Raw genomic sequence first — 18,159 nt, 5'->3', positions numbered from 1 at the left:
AAAGAAAAAGAATGTATCTGATGTTATATAGACCCTATTATTGTTGAGTCAAGCTGTGTAATTTGTACTAGGCCCCAGCATACATCAAATAAAAGTCGTTTGATTATGGCTAACTTCTAGTCGTCCCATTTTTGCATTTACGCCGTTTCAGATAGATTTAGCTAGGTACTTAGGAGGAGGAAAACTGAGCTGAATCCTTTTAACTGACTCTTATTGTCTGAATGTTTGTTTGCCCACCAAACTCATATGTTGAAATCCTAACCTCCAAAGACAATGGTATAAAGAGGTGGGGCCTTTAGGAGGTGCTTAAATCATGAGGATGGAGGTTCCACAGAGATCCCTAGCCCCTTGCACCATGTGAAAAGTCCCTAGCTATGAACCAGGAAGAAGGCCCGTACCCAGCCATGCTGGCACCTCGATCTTGAACTTGTCAGCCTCCAGAACTGTTAAAAATAAATTTCTGTTGTTTATTCGCTACCCAGTCTGTCGTATTTTGTTATTGCAACCTGAATGAACTAAGATGCTGACTTTTCTTTGTTTTGGGGAGGACAAGGAGCAATAATTACATCAAAGAAAGAACAAAATCAATTAAAAACCCAACATAGTTTTCAGTTGCTTCTGGTTCCATACAAATATATTTTACTTGTTTTAATAGTGTATGTATGACTATTTATTATTTATTTTCACTGGATATACTTAAAGAATTTCTATGCTTATACATAGTTTTTTAGTAATAATTATTTTAATGCCTATAATAGTTCATCAAGTTGTACCATAAGTTTACGTAACTGTTTTCTTCTTAGTGAACACTTCAGGTGTCCAGCTCTTATAAGTAACATTGTAATGGGCATCTTTTCTGCATATAATTATTTTTTTTCCTGTTCAATTAATTTCTTAGGATGAATTTACAGGAGTGAAATAATTATGTCAAAGAATATAAGTGGCTTTTTAAAAATTCTGGTTATGAAATGCTGCTTCCAAAAATTTGTATTTTTTCTGTTGTGGATTATTTATAAATGACATTCTCATATTTCTTAGATTCCATTTTTGTTCTTTAGTACCTTGCGGGTTTTTTTACATAGCTCCCAGTATGTAATTAAATGATAGCTGATATTTGAGTTATTACCAGCGTTGTCTTAAAATCATTTGATAGATTTAGTCTTCATAACAACTATTTTAAATGTTATTACTATTATTACCACCATTTACAAAGATGAGGAAGCTGGGGCTTAGGGAAGTTGAATAGCTTGGCAAAGATTACATAGCTGGTGAAGACTCCAAAGCCTGTACCCTAAAACAGTAGCTTTTAAACTCTCGACTGTAATAGTAACAAATACTTTATACTGTTTGACACAGTGTACATACATACATACATGCATTCATACACACACACACAAAACCTTTTGTAAAACAACTTAGACTTACTGTGATGACACAGGCTGACTTCTGTATTCTATAGACTAGAATTATATATTACAGAATATTTTATCTATTCTGTGCAAGAAGTTAATGCTGGTAAAGACCCTTGTAGTTAAAAGTACCCAGTTCTGAACTACAGTGCATTATATGGGATATTGTCCTCTAAGGATGTATCTCCTTATTGGTACTAAAGATTTACATTTATGTTCAGCTTATTATTTCATGAAAGAAAGAGATAATATGAAAAGGTATAGGATTCTCAGGGGAGTGCATTTCAAGGTTGAGTTGTGAGGCATTGTAGGGGAATTCAGATTTGAATTGCTGTAACTAGATTATAGATAATAAGCCTTATGTCATTGCTTCTCAGATTTCTTTCACTGAAGTGCCCCGAATGTTAAGGGAGTGTATCCCAAAGCAGCCTGTAAAATTGTATAATTATTTTGAAATCTAGTAAACTATCACAAAGATATCATGTGAATATTGCAGTTTAATCAATAATAGAGTTGTATTTTCAGTATGAAATGTTTTTAGTCATTTATATTAGGAAAAAAAAGAAGAACTCTTAACCATGCAGTCTTTACGTATTTATATCCTATGGCATTATATGTCTCTAACTTGTATGACACATTCCTGGGAGAATGTGTACTCTGGTGAGAGGCAGCATTTGGGGTACGTTAGGGTGTTGCTCAAGGGTAAGTCATGATTGTGCACTGTAATTATAGCAGCTGCCATTTTCAAACAAAAAGTAGGAATGTATGAATCCAGCAAACATTAATAGAAACTTTTTGAAGTACAAAAACAATATAATCACATTGTAGGAAACTTGGAAGACAACTGGAAATTACCCATAGAAGAAATTTTCTTTTTTGCACTCTTATTAAAAGTTTTTTTTTTTTTAATTATTATTTATTTATTTATTTATTTATTTATTTATTTATTGGCTGTGTTGGGTCTTCGTTTCTGTGCGAGGGCTTCCTCTAGTTGCGGCAAGCGGGGGCCACTCTTCATCGCCGTGCGCGGGCCTCTCACTATTGTGGCCTCTCCTGTTGCGGAGCACAGGCTCCAGACACGCAGGCTCAGTAGTTGTGGCTCACGGGCCTAGTTGCTCCGCGGCATGTGGGATCTTCCCAGACCAGGGCTCGAACCCGTGTCCCCCACATTAGCAGGCAGATTCTCAACCACTGCGCCACCAGGGAAGCCCCCCTTATTAAAAGTTTTATAAAGGCAAGAAATATATAGGAAGGATTTGAAATTTAAAATTTGTTGTTTCTCTAAAAACTTCATGTAGATAATATGATTTATATAGATAGTGAATTACCTGGGTCAGAAAGAATAGAATTATGCTAATTGGCACACTAAGAAATCTGCAAAGCTGTGTAGAAAAGAAAGAAAAACTCAGGTTCTAGTCTCAGTTTTGCCATTTACTTATGTGACTTAGAGCAAATCTTTTAGTGTCTGAGCATCTGTGCTAATGAAGACACTAATCTTTTCTCATCCATAAATTACTTTTTGCCTGAAAATTGTATAAAAATGGATTTATGTATGTATGAGTTTTGATTTACTCACAGGGAAAGGTAGTGTTTTCTAGAGGATTCGGGGGAAAAAAAGAGAGGTAAGGCAGAAGACAGAAAAAGAAAAGGTTCTTGCAAAACCTTAGGGAGAGGAGGAAAGCTGAGGAAAATGAACCTAAGCCTTAGAATTGAAATGTCTGGGCCTGCTTGGGGAATTAAAGCGGATTGTACATATAAGGAATATAGCTAAGTTAAAGATTATATAACCTCCATATTGAGAAGTAATGCAAAATATCTACATAGGTTATGTAACCTATATATCGAGAAGCTTTGCGAAATATCTACATAGTTAAAATCAAATTGTGTATTAAATGCACTGGAAAATGCCCTTTTAAAATATTGTTTTCAATAAAACAAGTTCACAAGAATGTTGAGAACCTGAAGTGGGATGGGGGAGATCCTAAACGCTTTAAAGTGATCAGGGGATGGTAAATGAGAATTCGTTATACAAGACCCACTATTTTTGAAAGATAGTTACTGTTGATATTCTGTCCATTATTTGAGCATGCTTTCCTTATTTCTTTATTAATGAAGGTAAGGTAATTATAAGAGTTTTCATAAGCTCATATATTAAAGCAGTGTTTGGTACACAATAAGCACTGTTTGCCAGTATGCCTTCAGATATGACTGCAGTCTCTTACCTTATTTTTGTTCTAAGTATTTAAGTCTTTTCCTCAGTTGCAGTAATAACCTTACCATCTTAGTTGGGGAGGGATTCCTGCCAGCTTTTGTACATCTCCAGCCTTTGAAATCATTATAAAGCAATTGTAGAAAATACATTTTTACCACTAGGTTTTATTTCACTGTCTCTCAGTTCTTTCCAAATGTTTCTATTACTTTATTGAAATACTTTTTTTTTCTCTGCTGAAATTTTCCTTATTTCCATTTGCTACCATTTGGGCCTTATCAGAGTTCTTTGAGAATCTAAAGCAGTGTTTCCGATAGAAGTTTCTGTGGTGAAGGAAATGTTCTGTGTGTGCTATACAGTATGATGCTCCTGTGTGGCTGTTTGGCTTATGAGTACTTGAAATGTGGCTTGAAGGACTGAGGAACTAAAATTTTAATTTAAATTGCCACATGCTAATGATTCCTTTATCAGATAGTGCAGATCCTGAGTGTTTCTAACCCTTCAGTCCCAGCAAATTTTTGAAACCAATGACATGGTCTCTATTCAATCTTAGCCAGTTTGTTGAAGAAAATTCTAATCTTTTAAGTAGGGGGATAGCTAGAGGAAGTGCAGCATTTTCCAGAGTATGGAACTTGCCCCTGGTATGTAAGGTAATTTCAGTTGTTTCACAGATGTGGCATTAAATTGACAAGTTACTCCTTTCTCAATACTTTTTGCATCTTAATTAAATTAAAATTTATTTTTTGTATGTTGTTGTTTTTTAATAAGGAAGGAGTGATGTCAACCTCAGTCTCTGGTAGATAAGGCAATACTGTTTGGCTTTTACTATATTAAATTTTATGGTTACCATCTATGGCTTGTGGTAGTTTTTTTTTTTTTTAATTGGCTGTTGTGATTAAAACCTTTCCTTTTAGGAACAACATTTTTTGGATAATATATATGGTACATATATAAAGCAAAAATGTAATGAAGGTCATGACTATCAAAACAAAATTGAGTTTGTGACATACTGATCTAGTGGAAGGAGAATTGGATTGGTAGGGGATCAGGAGCCCTGCTGTGCCACTAGTTTGCTGAGCAGGTCTGTCTTTTTTAGGGATGGTTTCTGCTTTAGGAGGTGGGAAAGAGGTTGGTTTAGAGTGAGAAGAGATTTTAAATCTTAAAATGTGTTTTATTCTATAATAAATCATACCATTTTAGATAGTAGCTAATGTGTATTAAGCATTTTGCTGCGTGTCAAACATGAATTATGTCATTTGACCCTTCATTCCAAAGCAGGTTACAATTAACTCTCAATTCTTTTTTAAAAAACCTTTGGTGCACAGAATTAGACTAATCATTATCTTGGTTCATACTGTCATCATTGGTCTATATATGGACCTCTGTAGTCTACTATTTTTACTTTTTTATTTAATTGACAAATACCCACTCACAGTACAATCCAAGAATCAGGACAGTGATGATTACTAAAATCTATCTAATGTGCTTCTGTTATATTCCTTTTATCTCGTCTGAGAGGTTACTCTATCCTGAGTTGTGTATTTACCATTTATTTCCTATTAAAAAAAACTTTATCATATATATTTGAACCCTATAAAAGGAATATACTTATGTAAATATCAACTCCTGAACTTGATTTTTTTTTTACACTCAGTAATAGTAAGATGTGTCCATTCTTTTTGCTATAGTTTTTTGCTCATTTGCCCTGACGTATAATATTCCATTGTGTGACATTACCACAATATAGACAATCTGTTGTCTAAGGATATTTGAGTTATTTTCAGTTATTTTGTATCATGAACATTACCACTGTGAACATTTTTGTAATATGCTTCTGATGCATATATGCTAAAGGTTCTCTTTAATATATATTTAGGAGTAAAGTAGTTGGATTTAAGTTATGTTGTAAATTTTCAAGTTTATAAGGTAATGCCAAACTATGTCCCCACATAGTTCCAATTTGTACTCCTACTGGCAATGTAAGAGAATGGGTATAAAAACTGCATTTTTATAGCAGATAATGATATTTGCTAAAATTTTTTGATTGCTGACTATGTGCCAGACACTGTTCTCAGTGCTTATATGAATTATTAAATTCTTAAAATCCCACAACCACTCTATTGGGTACTGTTACATCCATTTTATAGATGAGGAAATTGAGGCATGATGAGGTTAGTTAGTAAATGACTGTTAGGATTCAAACTTGGTTAGGTCGGGCTGCAGAGTCCAGCCTCTGAACTGTTGTGATATTTCACCTCTCCAAATGCATATCTGTGCATTCACCTTCTCTTTCCTTTTTCCCCTATCCCCATCAATTTCTTGGCCTTTATGTGCTTGTGATAGTGAGTGTTGGTTATTCTTTCCTTATATTATTGTGTGTTAGCATTGTCCATTGTATAGTCTTCCTTTAAAAAGCAATTTCTTAGAAAACCTGAGTTTCCTAGAACAAGTAAGATGGCTCAGATGATATCTAGCATTTTTGGCTCTAGTATTTTGTAATTTGACATAATCTCCTATATATTTCATAATTTCAGGGTAATCTTATTCACATTTTCTCTTTTTAAATATTAAAATGTGAAACAGTTTAGTGTACTTTATTTCATTGTATAATTTTATTTAAAGTTAATTATTTTTTAATAGAATCTTTTTAATCTATTAAGTAGTTAAAAAAAATTCTGGCGTGGACATGAATGTATACTCATCTCCACATAGGCTTTTGTATGTACATCTCTTGAACTGAATGAAATTTTTTCCTTTAACATTTGTAGGTATTGTTCTTGAGGTAGTTTGTTTATTAAGCCAATCATCTTTGTAATCTGCTAGATGCTTGGTAGATGTTTTGTTTTTTGTTTTACCTTTTAGGTACTGAGTTAAGATGAAGTGTTATTTTAAAATTCTAATTGTAGTGATAGATGAGAATTTATTTGCTTAACGTTGAATGACAAAATTCTAGACCCAATAATATACACCTAATTATCCATATTTCTTGCCAAAGTAGGGTATCATCTAAACCTCAGATGTTAAAGTGTTTAGGTTCTGTAAAAATAGTATTTAGAACTGTTTCAGTAAAGAAAAGTCTGTTAATTCAAATCCGCTATGTGTATGCTGCACATTTAGTGGTAGTTAAATGTTTTCGGTGCAGTGGGCCCTAAAGGATCAATCACATGTGTGTTGGAGCGGTAGGCTGATAGAAGCAGCCAAACAGATGGAGATCAGGATGTTGCAGCATTTCTTATTAGTCAAATTTAGTCCTTCTTCTGGATTTTACATTGCTCTTAGGTTTGGCACAGTCATTAGTGTTGATACTGAATGAAACAGCTACAATAAACGTTTATTGAGCCTTTCTTATATGCCAGAGAAAGGATTGGAAACTAACATTTTTGAGATTCCAGGTGTTAAGCCTATAGGCTTTGGGGATGTAGATGAGTAAAATCTGGGTCTTTGCCTTCACAGAGTTCTCAGTCTGCTTTTAGAAATACATGATTGGTTCTTTGGTAATGAAGGACTTGATTCTCTGCTAGGAGAAAATACAGTTGTCCCAGAAGAGTGAGGAAAAACATTGAAAGTAAAAATTACTTCATTTTGAAGAGACATGTTTACATGTTATGTGTAGCTTTGTGTATAGTTCAGTAGTCTTGTGATCTGACAAAGTAGCTATAGTCTTGTCTTTCAGTTCACTTTGAAGTAGGATAGATTGTGTAAGAAAGGCAAAAGATTTAGTGTCTTAACAACTTAGAGCTAAGGGTAGATGATTACTGTGAACTTAGTCTTTTTATAACTTCACACATTATGTATTATAAAGTTCTATATATTAATGTTTATTTATAGGATGTGAATGACTTTAGTCTTTCCTTTTTAAAAAATCATGTCTGACTAGCAAGAGCTTTGAAATGAGTAATTTGTAATTGTTTAGCCCAGTTGGGTCAGGCTTTAGTGTAAGAGCATGAGATATGTCATTCAAAGACAGATAAATGGTTCAGACAGCCTAAATTTCTGATAGGAAGACTAAGGGGCATTTTAGGTGAAGTACACAGTTGTGGTTCCAAACTCCTCACATAACTTGTCATGAACCTACTGAACCTACTGTAATTTTTCTCTGTTTCCTCTTAATTATTTGTATTAAAAATTGGAGATTTTATGGGCAGAGATGTCACGGTAGAAGCACTGAAGGGATTACATGAACATGTAGGTCTGTCATTGCCTCTTACCAGCGTACATAATCTTGAGAATTTTTTCACTATTATATACTAAAGAGCTGCTCAAAGATATGTGGCAGTTATTGGTAAAACAAGTATAAGCTAGTCTTCCTCATATTGCTGTGTTTCTTCAGAAATTCATGTGTGTTTATATAATCTCACTTTGAAATAATTTTAGACCTACAAAATAATTTTTTCCTACAAAAAAGTAGGAAAAAATATACAAAGAATATCCATATATTCTTCAACTGGCTTCCCAAAATTTTAGTATCTTACATAGCCAAATCAGGAAATTAACATCGATGTAATATTATCTACTGACCTTATTTCAAGTTTCATCAGTTCCATAATGTCCTTTTTTCTAGTTCAGGATACAATCCAACATTGCATATTGTATTAAGTATTCATGTCTCCTTAGCCTCCTTTAATCTGGAATAGCTCTTCGGTGTTTCTTTCATAATTTTGAAACTTTTTTGAAGAGTACTGGCTAGGTATTTTGTGGAATATTCTTCAGTTTAATTAAATTGAAGTTAAACATTTTGGGCAACAATACTATAGAGTGAAGGTGTCTTCATGCTTTAGGAGGTCTGTGATGGTGATGTATCCCATACTGATGATATGAACTTTGATCATTTGGTTAAGATGATGCCTGCCAGTTTCTCAAATGGTAGATCCTTTGTGTAATAAGCATCTTCTGGGGGGTGATACTTTGAGATTATGTAAATATCCTGTTTCCTATTATACACTTGCTCACTATTTTTAATGTCTGTTTATGAGTCTTGTCTGTAACAAATATTGTGATGTTTGCCAAATTGGTGATTTTGTTTCCATTATTCCTTTCACCTTTATTAATTGGAATTCTATAGACAAGCTTTCTCTTCTCCCCACCATTTATTTATTTATTATTTATTTCTATTAGTATGGACAATAATCCATTGCTGTCATTATTTTGATACTCTGTTGTCCCAGATTTGGCCATTGGGAGCCCCATCAAGTTGGCTTCAAGTTGGCCTTTTGACATGTTCCTTCATTTTTTGAGCGCTTCCTTTTTGTTTTCTTTTGTTTGTTTAAAAAATTTTTTTTGTTTTTTGACAGGGAAGTAGGATTTATTGGTGGGCATGAGCAAGGAGGGGACACTGTTAAGGCTGTCATGAATGCAGGGCCCACCATTTGTCCAGGGGCCACAATTAGGCATGTATTTGACCCCACACCCATCCGGGATGAGCCACTTTTCTGCTACCCTGTTTTCAAATTCATCTGCATTCAACTTAGTAAATCCCCACTTCTTGGAGATATGGATCTTCTGGCAGCCAGGGAACTTGAACTTGGCCCTGCAGAAGGCCTCAATCACATGCTCCTTGCTCTGCAGCTTGGTGCGGATGGACACTATGACTTGGCCAATGTGGACCCTGGCCACTGTGCCCTGGGGCTTTCCAAAGGCACCATGAACACCTGTCTGGAGCCTAGATTGGGACAGCATGCCAGTCATGAATGGCCACTGGAAAGGGCTGTCTCCAAGGTCCCTTAGGGCAACCCATAGAGGCAACAGGCTGCATACACTACCGAGGAGGCTGCTGTTTGCAGCCATTGCACACGGGGCCCCCATGGGGAAAAGGGCGCGGTAGACTTAATTGACTGCAGATGAGCACTTCCTTTTTGGCTTCACAAGATGTTCTAGGCTCATTTCGTATTTTCCCTGCCACAGCTGTAGAGTCATCCTATTTATCCAAGGAACTCTGGTTTCTTTTATTGAAGAATTATATTTAGAAACTATTATCTGAGTGGTAGGTGTACTTATTGGCATTAGGGTGATGCTGGTGGTACTAACCCCATTTTACAGATGAAGAAAACTAAGCTGAAAGTTAGAAGTCTTGTTCATAACAGCCAGGTAAAAGTGATACAGTTGGGACATAAACTCAGGCCTTCTCTGTCCAAAGTCCGGGTTCTTTCCACTTACTCTCCTATATCACTGTAATTCCTTCCTTACACTTGTCTTTTCCGTTAATTTGTTATTTGTCTTTCCTGGCACGGACAGGGCACACTTTAGTTCGTAATATTCAAGAAAATTATTAAACATTATAATAGGTATAGCTGTTTCAAAACAGAAAATAGTCATTACAGTCCCAAAAATATTATATTCTTGCTATGGTTAAGGCAGTATGCTAGACATTGGTAGTATTTGAATATATGTTTTGGGAGGACATTGGGCTGAGAATGTTTTTTTGTTTGTTTACTATGTGGCATTTTTTTTCCCCCTCAGTAGTTAAGGGGTTGAGGTAGGTGGTATGGCTATTGTAAATTGATTCATTATCCATGGCTCTCGGCCTTAGCGCCATCTTCTGAGAAACCTCCGCCCCATGAGAGCGAAGTGGAGGAAGAAGCGCATGTGCAGGCTGAAGCGCAAAAGAAGAAAGGTGAGGCAGAGGTCCAAGTAAACTCGTACCCGTGGAGACCACGGGAGCAGAAACAAAGGGCAGCCAGGGGCCAGGCAAGCTGGTGCAAACTGTCAGACTGCCTGCCTCCTGTCTAGAAGTTGTCTCAACGAATCTGGAACATCCATGGCCATTACGATCACCTCAGCCAACTTCGAGAGACCCACCTTGCTCGTATCAAAACGGTCCCCTTTGGTCCTTTGCCCTGGACCTGTGATATTCTGGACTAGTTCTGTTCTCAGTTGTGGCTGAGAATGTAACATGTGTACAATAAATCATCTCTTTTGCTGTCTTAGCTGAAGAAAAATAAAATAAGTTGATTCATTATCCATGAATCCAAATGGCTTAGAGATTTATATGTTATATATAAATTATGCTAAATGAATATATAGTATTTAGATTAATATATAATATTTATGTGCCTCCTTTTAATACATTGCCACTTAATTTAGTAATATTATGCAACCATATATGATATCTGTTTGCTAAGCACACTTACGTAAGCACTTTATGTTGTTGCTTTTAATTCTTACAGTATCTTCTTGAGTCGATACTATTTTTCCCATATTCCATGTGAGCAAAGAGACTTAAGTGATTTGCCTAAGATCATAAAGTTTAATAAATATCATAAAGTGGTTTTAAAGCCAAGTTTTCTACTGCCTACTGTGTGAAGTACTGTTTCTGTTATATATGTATTCACGCTTTCAGAGTGTCTGTTAGTTGTCATGTTGAGGGTTTGAGGAACGAGTTTATTCTGTATACCTCCATGGGGGATTTTGAGTTCATTCTGCCAAGGTTGGAAGCCCAGTTCTGTCACTTACCAGTTTTGTGATCTTGGACTTTTGTAAATCATGTCTGTAAAATGAGGATAATAATTATATGTTTTGGAAGAATATTGTGAGGATTAAATGTAATCCATGTAAAACATTGAACTGTGTAAATAGCAAGTACTGAAGTGTTAGCTGCTATTAATAGTAGTAGTAGTAGAAGTAACTAATTCGTTGCAAAGAAACTTTAAAAGTTCATACTGTAGAATAAATACTAAGTATTAATTGACAAATATTTATGATGGACTACCTAGGATAGTTTTACAAGTCTTGGATAGTTCATGGAATCAAAGAAATTTAGAATGAGAAAAGATTTCGATTAAATAGCATCTTGTCTAAGTTTTTTGGATGAGGGTATTAAGGCCTGGAATGATAAAATAATTTGCCCAAAATGTTACAGTTGCATTGTATCAATCTCAGTGGAAACTGATTTTTGACTGTTAATTCTGTGTTTTTTCCACTGTAGATTTTTTCCCCAATATCTGTTAAGGGAAATAATTTATTTAGGGATGTCATCCTCTTCTTTATTTTTAGGAATCATTGATACCAGTAATCAACAATAATGCCTAAAATATAGCTAATGTAAGTTGGAAGAGAAATATCTGATTTGCCTTTTTAAAGGGATTTTAAAGGGATTTTAATCAGAATCCCTTCATTAATAGGAACAACAGGTAAATGAAAAAGCATCTCTGAAAGCACAGTTCAGCTCCTCATGCTAGTCAGCAGGATCTTGGCAAGAAATAGTTTATTTAGCTTGTGGGTGGGTAGTTTATTTAATTTTTAGAAAAGTAAAAGATGCAAAGAAGGTAACGGTCATGTAGATTCTTATCATCCAAAGTTAATCACGGTTAATCAACTGTCTTTATCCCAGGTTTTTAAAAAAAATCCATTATTGTTTTTGTGATGGTAATTATAATTGAGTTAGGCTACTAAATCTATTTTATGTAAAAATAGATGAGATGGGGCTTCCCTGGTGGCGCAGTGGTTGAGAATCTGCCTGCCAGTGCAGGGGACACGGGTTCGAGCCCTGGTCTGGGAAGATCCGACATGCCGCGGAGCAACTGGGCCCGTGAGCCACAATTACTGAGCCTGTGCGTCTGGAGCCTGTGCTCCGCAACAAGAGAGGCCGCAATAGTGAGAGGCCCGCGCACCGCTATGAAGAGTGGCCCCCGCTTGCCGCAACTAGAGAAAGCCCTCGCACAGAAACAAAGACCCAACACAGCCAAAAATTAAAAAAAAAAAAAAAATAGATGAGATGAAAAATGTGATGTTTTAGCCTCAATTATTTAGGACATTTGGTTGGGCACTGTATTCAGGAAGTTAATGAGTCTGTATGTGGACCAGCAAACTACATTTTCTTTTGTAAGCAAAACCAACTGTTTGCAAAACCAAACGAGAACGAGTAAGTGCAAATTATTTAGCATCTCTTATAACTAAAAGGACTACTTAGAATGTGAACTCTTGACCATCATTCAGGAATGTGGCTGTAAAATGGATGGCACATTAAAGGAGAAAGCAGTGAACTGCTTTGCCTAGTGAGTGAGCTTAGCCCATCACCTAACATCCATATCTAAAAAGTTGTTATTTATTCTTTTCCCCCACACACATAGCCATTGTGACAAATTCATAATCTACCAGTATGATGAGATATTTCAAAACTAGGTTAGATGAGGAAGAGTCATAGGAACTTGTCATGTTGAGCTTGGGAAGAGTTGATCAGCAAAAAATGTTAGCTATCTCCAGATAATTAAAAACCTCATAAAATATTTGGAGTAAACTTAGATTCTCTTATTCCTGAGAATAAAACCAGATGGAGGTTAAAGGGTGGGGATATAAATTTTTGTTTTATGAAGAAGACAACTTCCTAATGATGTGAGTTGGCTAATAATGGAAAGGACTGTCTCGTGAAGTTGGGAGTTTCTCAACTTGTTATTTTCAAACTGAGTTAAAAAGAATTATGATCATCAATGTAGATCTTTTCAAAATGGATCTTTTCTTTAACCTGTGTTGTGTGTTGTATTAGTCTATGTCTTTCAGGTTCCTTATAACTGCTTAAGTTCTATGCTTTTTAATTTTTATACACTTAGTACACCACTCTGATTTGAAGTTTCCACCTTCTGAAAAATGCACATTTTTCTGTATAAAAATAAAATGCATACCTTTGGAGAAGTACCTCACAGTTTGAGATGTATGGATGAAGAAAAAATCATCTGTTAATCTTTTGGTTTAAAGGAAAGCACACATATTCAATTCATGTTCACTTATAGGAAGTTCCTGAAAATTTTAAATGTAAATTTCCTACCCATTTCAACATACCTTCCTCTTTAGTAGATGCTATGAGCTCTTATAGGGCAAAGAAAGTATGTTTTTGTGGCTGTTTTAAATTTATCTGTGGAATGAAAAAGCTTTCACTCCTTGATGTTTTCGCCAGCATTACTGAGATCATACATGTTCCCATGTATACATATTTTTGGAAATAGGTGTGATTTTACTATATGTTCATTAAGCATTCCTTATTCTGCTCAAGAAACCATGGATGGTATGTTTGATTCATTCCAGCTGTGTCTGATATAAAAGCTGCTGACCTAGATAGATAAGTGGTATTAGACTGGTTTGAGTTTTTGGATATTAGAAACACTTGAAAATTCTTATCTATGCCTATTTCCTAATACTAATGGGAAATATATTCTCTATATCTTAACTATAATCTTTTACTTATTACAGATTTTAAAATGAAAGTTTATAGATTATAACTTGTTTGATGATTAAAATTTGGCGATGGTTGTTTAACTTGATGATTAAAGTTTGGCAATGGTTGTTTTATTTCACCATTCCCTGTTTTTAATTTCTCATGAGGACCGTGGCTTGTAGGTTAGTAGGAGCCTTACTGGCATGCTGTTTTTGTTTTGTTTTTTAAACTACTGTGTATGAGGACCACGATGCTGATTTAAATCCAATGTTGCTCATAATTGAAAAGCATCTCCTAAGTTTTAGTGGATTTCCATGAGGTATACTAGGTTGCTGAACATTTTTGGGGTCAGGGGATGGAGTGGTATTGGGCTTTATATAAAGGGTATGTTGTCAGGGTGGACATGTTTACTTTGTGAAATTAGGATTACGGATTTGAGACTTGTTTCTCTGCAGAAGGGGGAGTCACGATTGTGGAATCATTTTTTTAAGTAGATGCTCTGACCTTATATTTAGACTTATAAAATTGTAGAAAAATGGAAAATATAATTGATAAAGAATATTTATTCCAAATACTATTCTTACTTTTACATAAATGAAGCTGGGAGTAAAGAGCGACTTTTTTTTTTACTTTCTAGTCACAGCTATAAGTTGTGGAGCAGAACTAGAACAGCATGGGTTTTAAATCCTTGCTCAGTCACTTGCAAGTGACGTAAGTTACTTAACCTCTTGAAACTTTAGTTTCCTTATCTGTAATATAGAATAACACCATTTTGCAGGGTTATCATCAGAATTAAAGGTAAGTCCCAAATTAGGCATATGGTAAGAGCTACGTAAATGTTTGCTATTAAATATTTGTTATTAGACCTTGGATTGCTTTGTTTCATTTTGGTACTTTTATTGTTTTTGTGATTATAAAACAAGAGAATAAAGGTAACCTCTAACTCTGCTACTGAGGGATAGCCATGATGACATCATGTTGTGAAGTTTTCCAGGTTTTTTTTTTAAGGTGTATTATTCACATTTTATCTTTTTATTTCTCTAAAACTGAATCTTAGGGCTTAGCCTCTTACCATGAATGAAATATGTAGCTCTTGCAGGGTTTTGAGCAAGAGTCATGTGACCTGACTTATGTTTTTAAAAGATCACTCAAATGTTCTTGGCTTCTAAATATACTTAGACACTTTTTTTTTTGTTACCTTCTTTTTCCCCCAAAAAATCCACTGATATTTTAAACTGAATTTCCAACAAATAAATAGAATTTAGATAGAATTACCATCTTTAAAAAACATACAATAAAATGTCCTTTTATTCATTCAGGTCCTTTATACTCTTCATTAAAGTTTTACAGATTTCTTTATATTGATCCTACACATTTTAGTTTAGTAATTTTATATTTTTTTATTGTAGATTGGCTCTTTTTGTATTGTAATTTCTTAATTCACTGGTAAATAAGAAAGCCAGTTAATTTTTTAATTATTTCTTATATCCAACTGCTACACTGCACTTTTTTTTTTTTTTAAACAGACTTTATTTTTGTAGAGAAGTTTTAGGTTCACAGCAAAATTGAGTGGAAGGTACAGATTTCCCACATACTGCCTGTGCAAACACATGCCTATCTGCTACCATTGTCAACATCCCCCACTAGAATGGTACATTTGTTACAATTGATGAATCTATGTTGATACATCATCATTACTCAGAGTCCATAGTTTACATTAGGGATTACTCTTGATGGTGTAGCATATTAATCACAGTTGTTTTAAATTCTTGGTTTGATAATGCCAACATCTCTGTCATATCTGAGTCTGGTTCTGATGCTCTGTCTCTTTAAATTGTGTTTGTTACCTTTTAGTATGCCTTGTAATTTTTTCTTGATAGCCGGACATGATGTATTGGCTGAAAGGAACTGCTGTAAATAGGCCTTTAATAATGTGGTGGTAAAATGTGAGGGGGGTAGGGAAGTGTTTTATAGTTCTATTATTAGGTCTTCTTTTCCTCCAGCTTTAATGAGTTATAATTGACAAATAAAAATTGGTTATACTTAAGATGTACAGTTTGGTGTTTTGATATTCATATATATTATGAAATAATCACCACAGTCAGTGTAATTAACATATTTATCACAGCATATAGTTATCTTTTTTATATTTCTTTCTTTTTTCTTTTTGGTGGTAAAAACAGTTAAGATGTACCCTGTTAGCAAACTTCAAGTATATAATACAGTATTGTTAATTACAATAACATTGCTGAACATTTGGTCTCCAGAACTTAGTCTTTTGTGATGCTATGTCTCTGGACTGTGAACTTCTCAAATGCTTCTTTGTTTCTCCCTCTCCCCTCTTAGGTAGGACAAGATGGCTGGAGTGGGCTGTAGCTGGGTATTTATTTACCTTCCCTTAGGTCAGTTAGGTTCTGATACAACTTTAGGAGGTTAGACTCTGGTTAAATAATTTCTCCCGAGGGCAAACTTTGTTAAGAACAGTGTGCTCCATGTATTTCAGAATGCTTCCTTTCCCCCTTCTGGAAATACGAGGGGATTTTTCTCTGATATTCACTGTGAGGACTTGGTAGAGTGCCAAGAGGTAAAACTCACAAAAATGGGGGGCATTTCGATGACTGGGTCCCCTTGGAGTTTTTAATCTCAGAATTTTCCACACTGAGCCTCCAGCAATTCATCAATTATACCTCAGGTTCCCCTCCCCCAGCACTGTTTCCCAAAGAGCTCTCTGCTCTTGCGTTTCTGTTACAATAAATTGTCATTCTCTGTATTCATCTGCCTGGCTCTCCAAGTTTGGGGGCAGTGGTTTGCCCTGTGACCTCACTTCTCTTATGGATCTAAGAACTGTTGTTGATTTTTAAGTTTGTTCAGCTTTTTACTTGTTGTTAGCATAGATTGGTGGCTTCCAAGCTTCTTATGGGCTGGTCTGGAAACAGAAAGTCTTCCTTATTTTTCTAATAAATTTGCTTGTTTTTTTGGGGGGGTGGGCTGTGTCGGGTCTTATTTGAGACACGTGAGATCTTCATTGTGGCATGTGGGATCTTTCATTGTGGCATGAGAGCTCTTCGTTGTGGTGTGCTGGCTTCTCTGTAGTTGTGGCGCTCAGGCTTCTCTCTAGTTGTGGCATGTGGGCTCTGTAGTTTGCGGCACGCGGGCTCTCTAGTTGTGGTGCGTGGGCTTAGTTGCCCCACAGCATGTGGGATCTTAGTTCCCCAACCAGGGATCGAACCCACGTCCCCTGCATTGGAAGGTGGATTCTTTACCACTGGACCACCAGGGAAGTCCCTGCTTGTGTTTTTTTAGATAAGCAATCATATAATCTACAAATAAGGATAATTTTTAAATCAATATTTGTATTTCATTTCTCTTTTCCTTCCTCACTCCTCTTTAATCATATAACTGCAATTTTAATTTTTTTAACTTCCTCAGTAATGTCCTATAACTGGCTATAATAGAAGCATCTCAGGTGTTTCACTTAGAGGTATGTGATAATCATTGAGTTTATAATAGCTTTTACCATGTTAGGGAAGTATTTTTCTAATATTTCTAAGAATTAATGTTGAATTAAAAAAAAATTTTTTAAAGCATCGTTCAAGGTAGTAAAGTTTTTCTGAAACAGTGTTTCTTAATTCCCAGATTAGTTCCCTTTTCAGCATTTGAATCTTGGGCTGCAAACTATGTAAAAATAGTATCATCCTACTTTATTAAATTTATCAAATTTATATTTAAAACTCTGCTCCTCTGTTTCTGTGTATTTTTATTTATGGTACACATTATTATGTTGCTATTTGTATTGTCTATCATGCTATTTAATAATGCAATTTAGATGGTGAACTCCTTGAGAAAAAAGTACCCTTTGCATAAAGTAGTCTTCTATCAGGAAAACCACTCTATTCCTTCCTTCACTGTTCCCCTTCTTTCTAATTTACTTATGTTCATCCTTCAGCTCTCATCGGATCCAGAGTGCACTTATTTCCTGGGTAGACAAATCACTCTGAGATCTGAGGTAGTCTTCCCTGAATGACACATAGTTGAGACAAATTTTGTATCTTCTGGGTTTTGCTAGGATTGTAAGAATGTACTTGCTTGCAACTCTCAGTGTCATTAGAGTTGGTTTTGGAGGCTCTTAGGCTTACCTGCCCCAAGTCAAAATTACTTGACCACAAGGGCACAGGGGAATGACTGTTTCTGGAGGAAGGGAGCTCAGAGGAGGAAGGTAGAGGAAGCTAGGGGAAATTTCCTATTTTAATCTTGCTTAGTACTAAAAATTGTATAAAACATTTTATTGTCGTCATAGAGGTTTATCAATGTGCACATTTAAGTTAGAAGTAAAATTGGGGGGCTTTGTATGTTTTTCTGTTCATTTATTCAACAATTACATACATATTGAGCACTTA

General features: G+C 35.3%; 1 protein-coding gene and 1 non-coding gene across 2 annotated transcripts in view; one reads left to right on the top strand and one right to left on the bottom strand.

The window, feature by feature from the left end:
• The window catches only part of SPRED1 (sprouty related EVH1 domain containing 1), a 114,346-nt gene that overhangs the window by 10,894 nt on the left and 85,293 nt on the right, over window positions 1–18,159 (top strand). The gene's annotated exons all lie outside the window — the stretch shown is intronic.
• LOC133085970 (small nucleolar RNA SNORA70) lies at window positions 9,321–9,455 on the bottom strand. The gene has a single exon (XR_009699765.1). It is a non-coding gene; the product is annotated as a small nucleolar RNA SNORA70 (small nucleolar RNA).

This window comes from Eubalaena glacialis, chromosome 2, assembly GCF_028564815.1.
Source record: "Eubalaena glacialis isolate mEubGla1 chromosome 2, mEubGla1.1.hap2.+ XY, whole genome shotgun sequence".
Lineage (NCBI taxonomy): Eukaryota > Metazoa > Chordata > Mammalia > Artiodactyla > Balaenidae > Eubalaena > Eubalaena glacialis.
The sequence above is the reverse complement of the archived record's forward strand: the minus strand, read 5'-3'. Positions and strand labels throughout refer to the sequence as shown.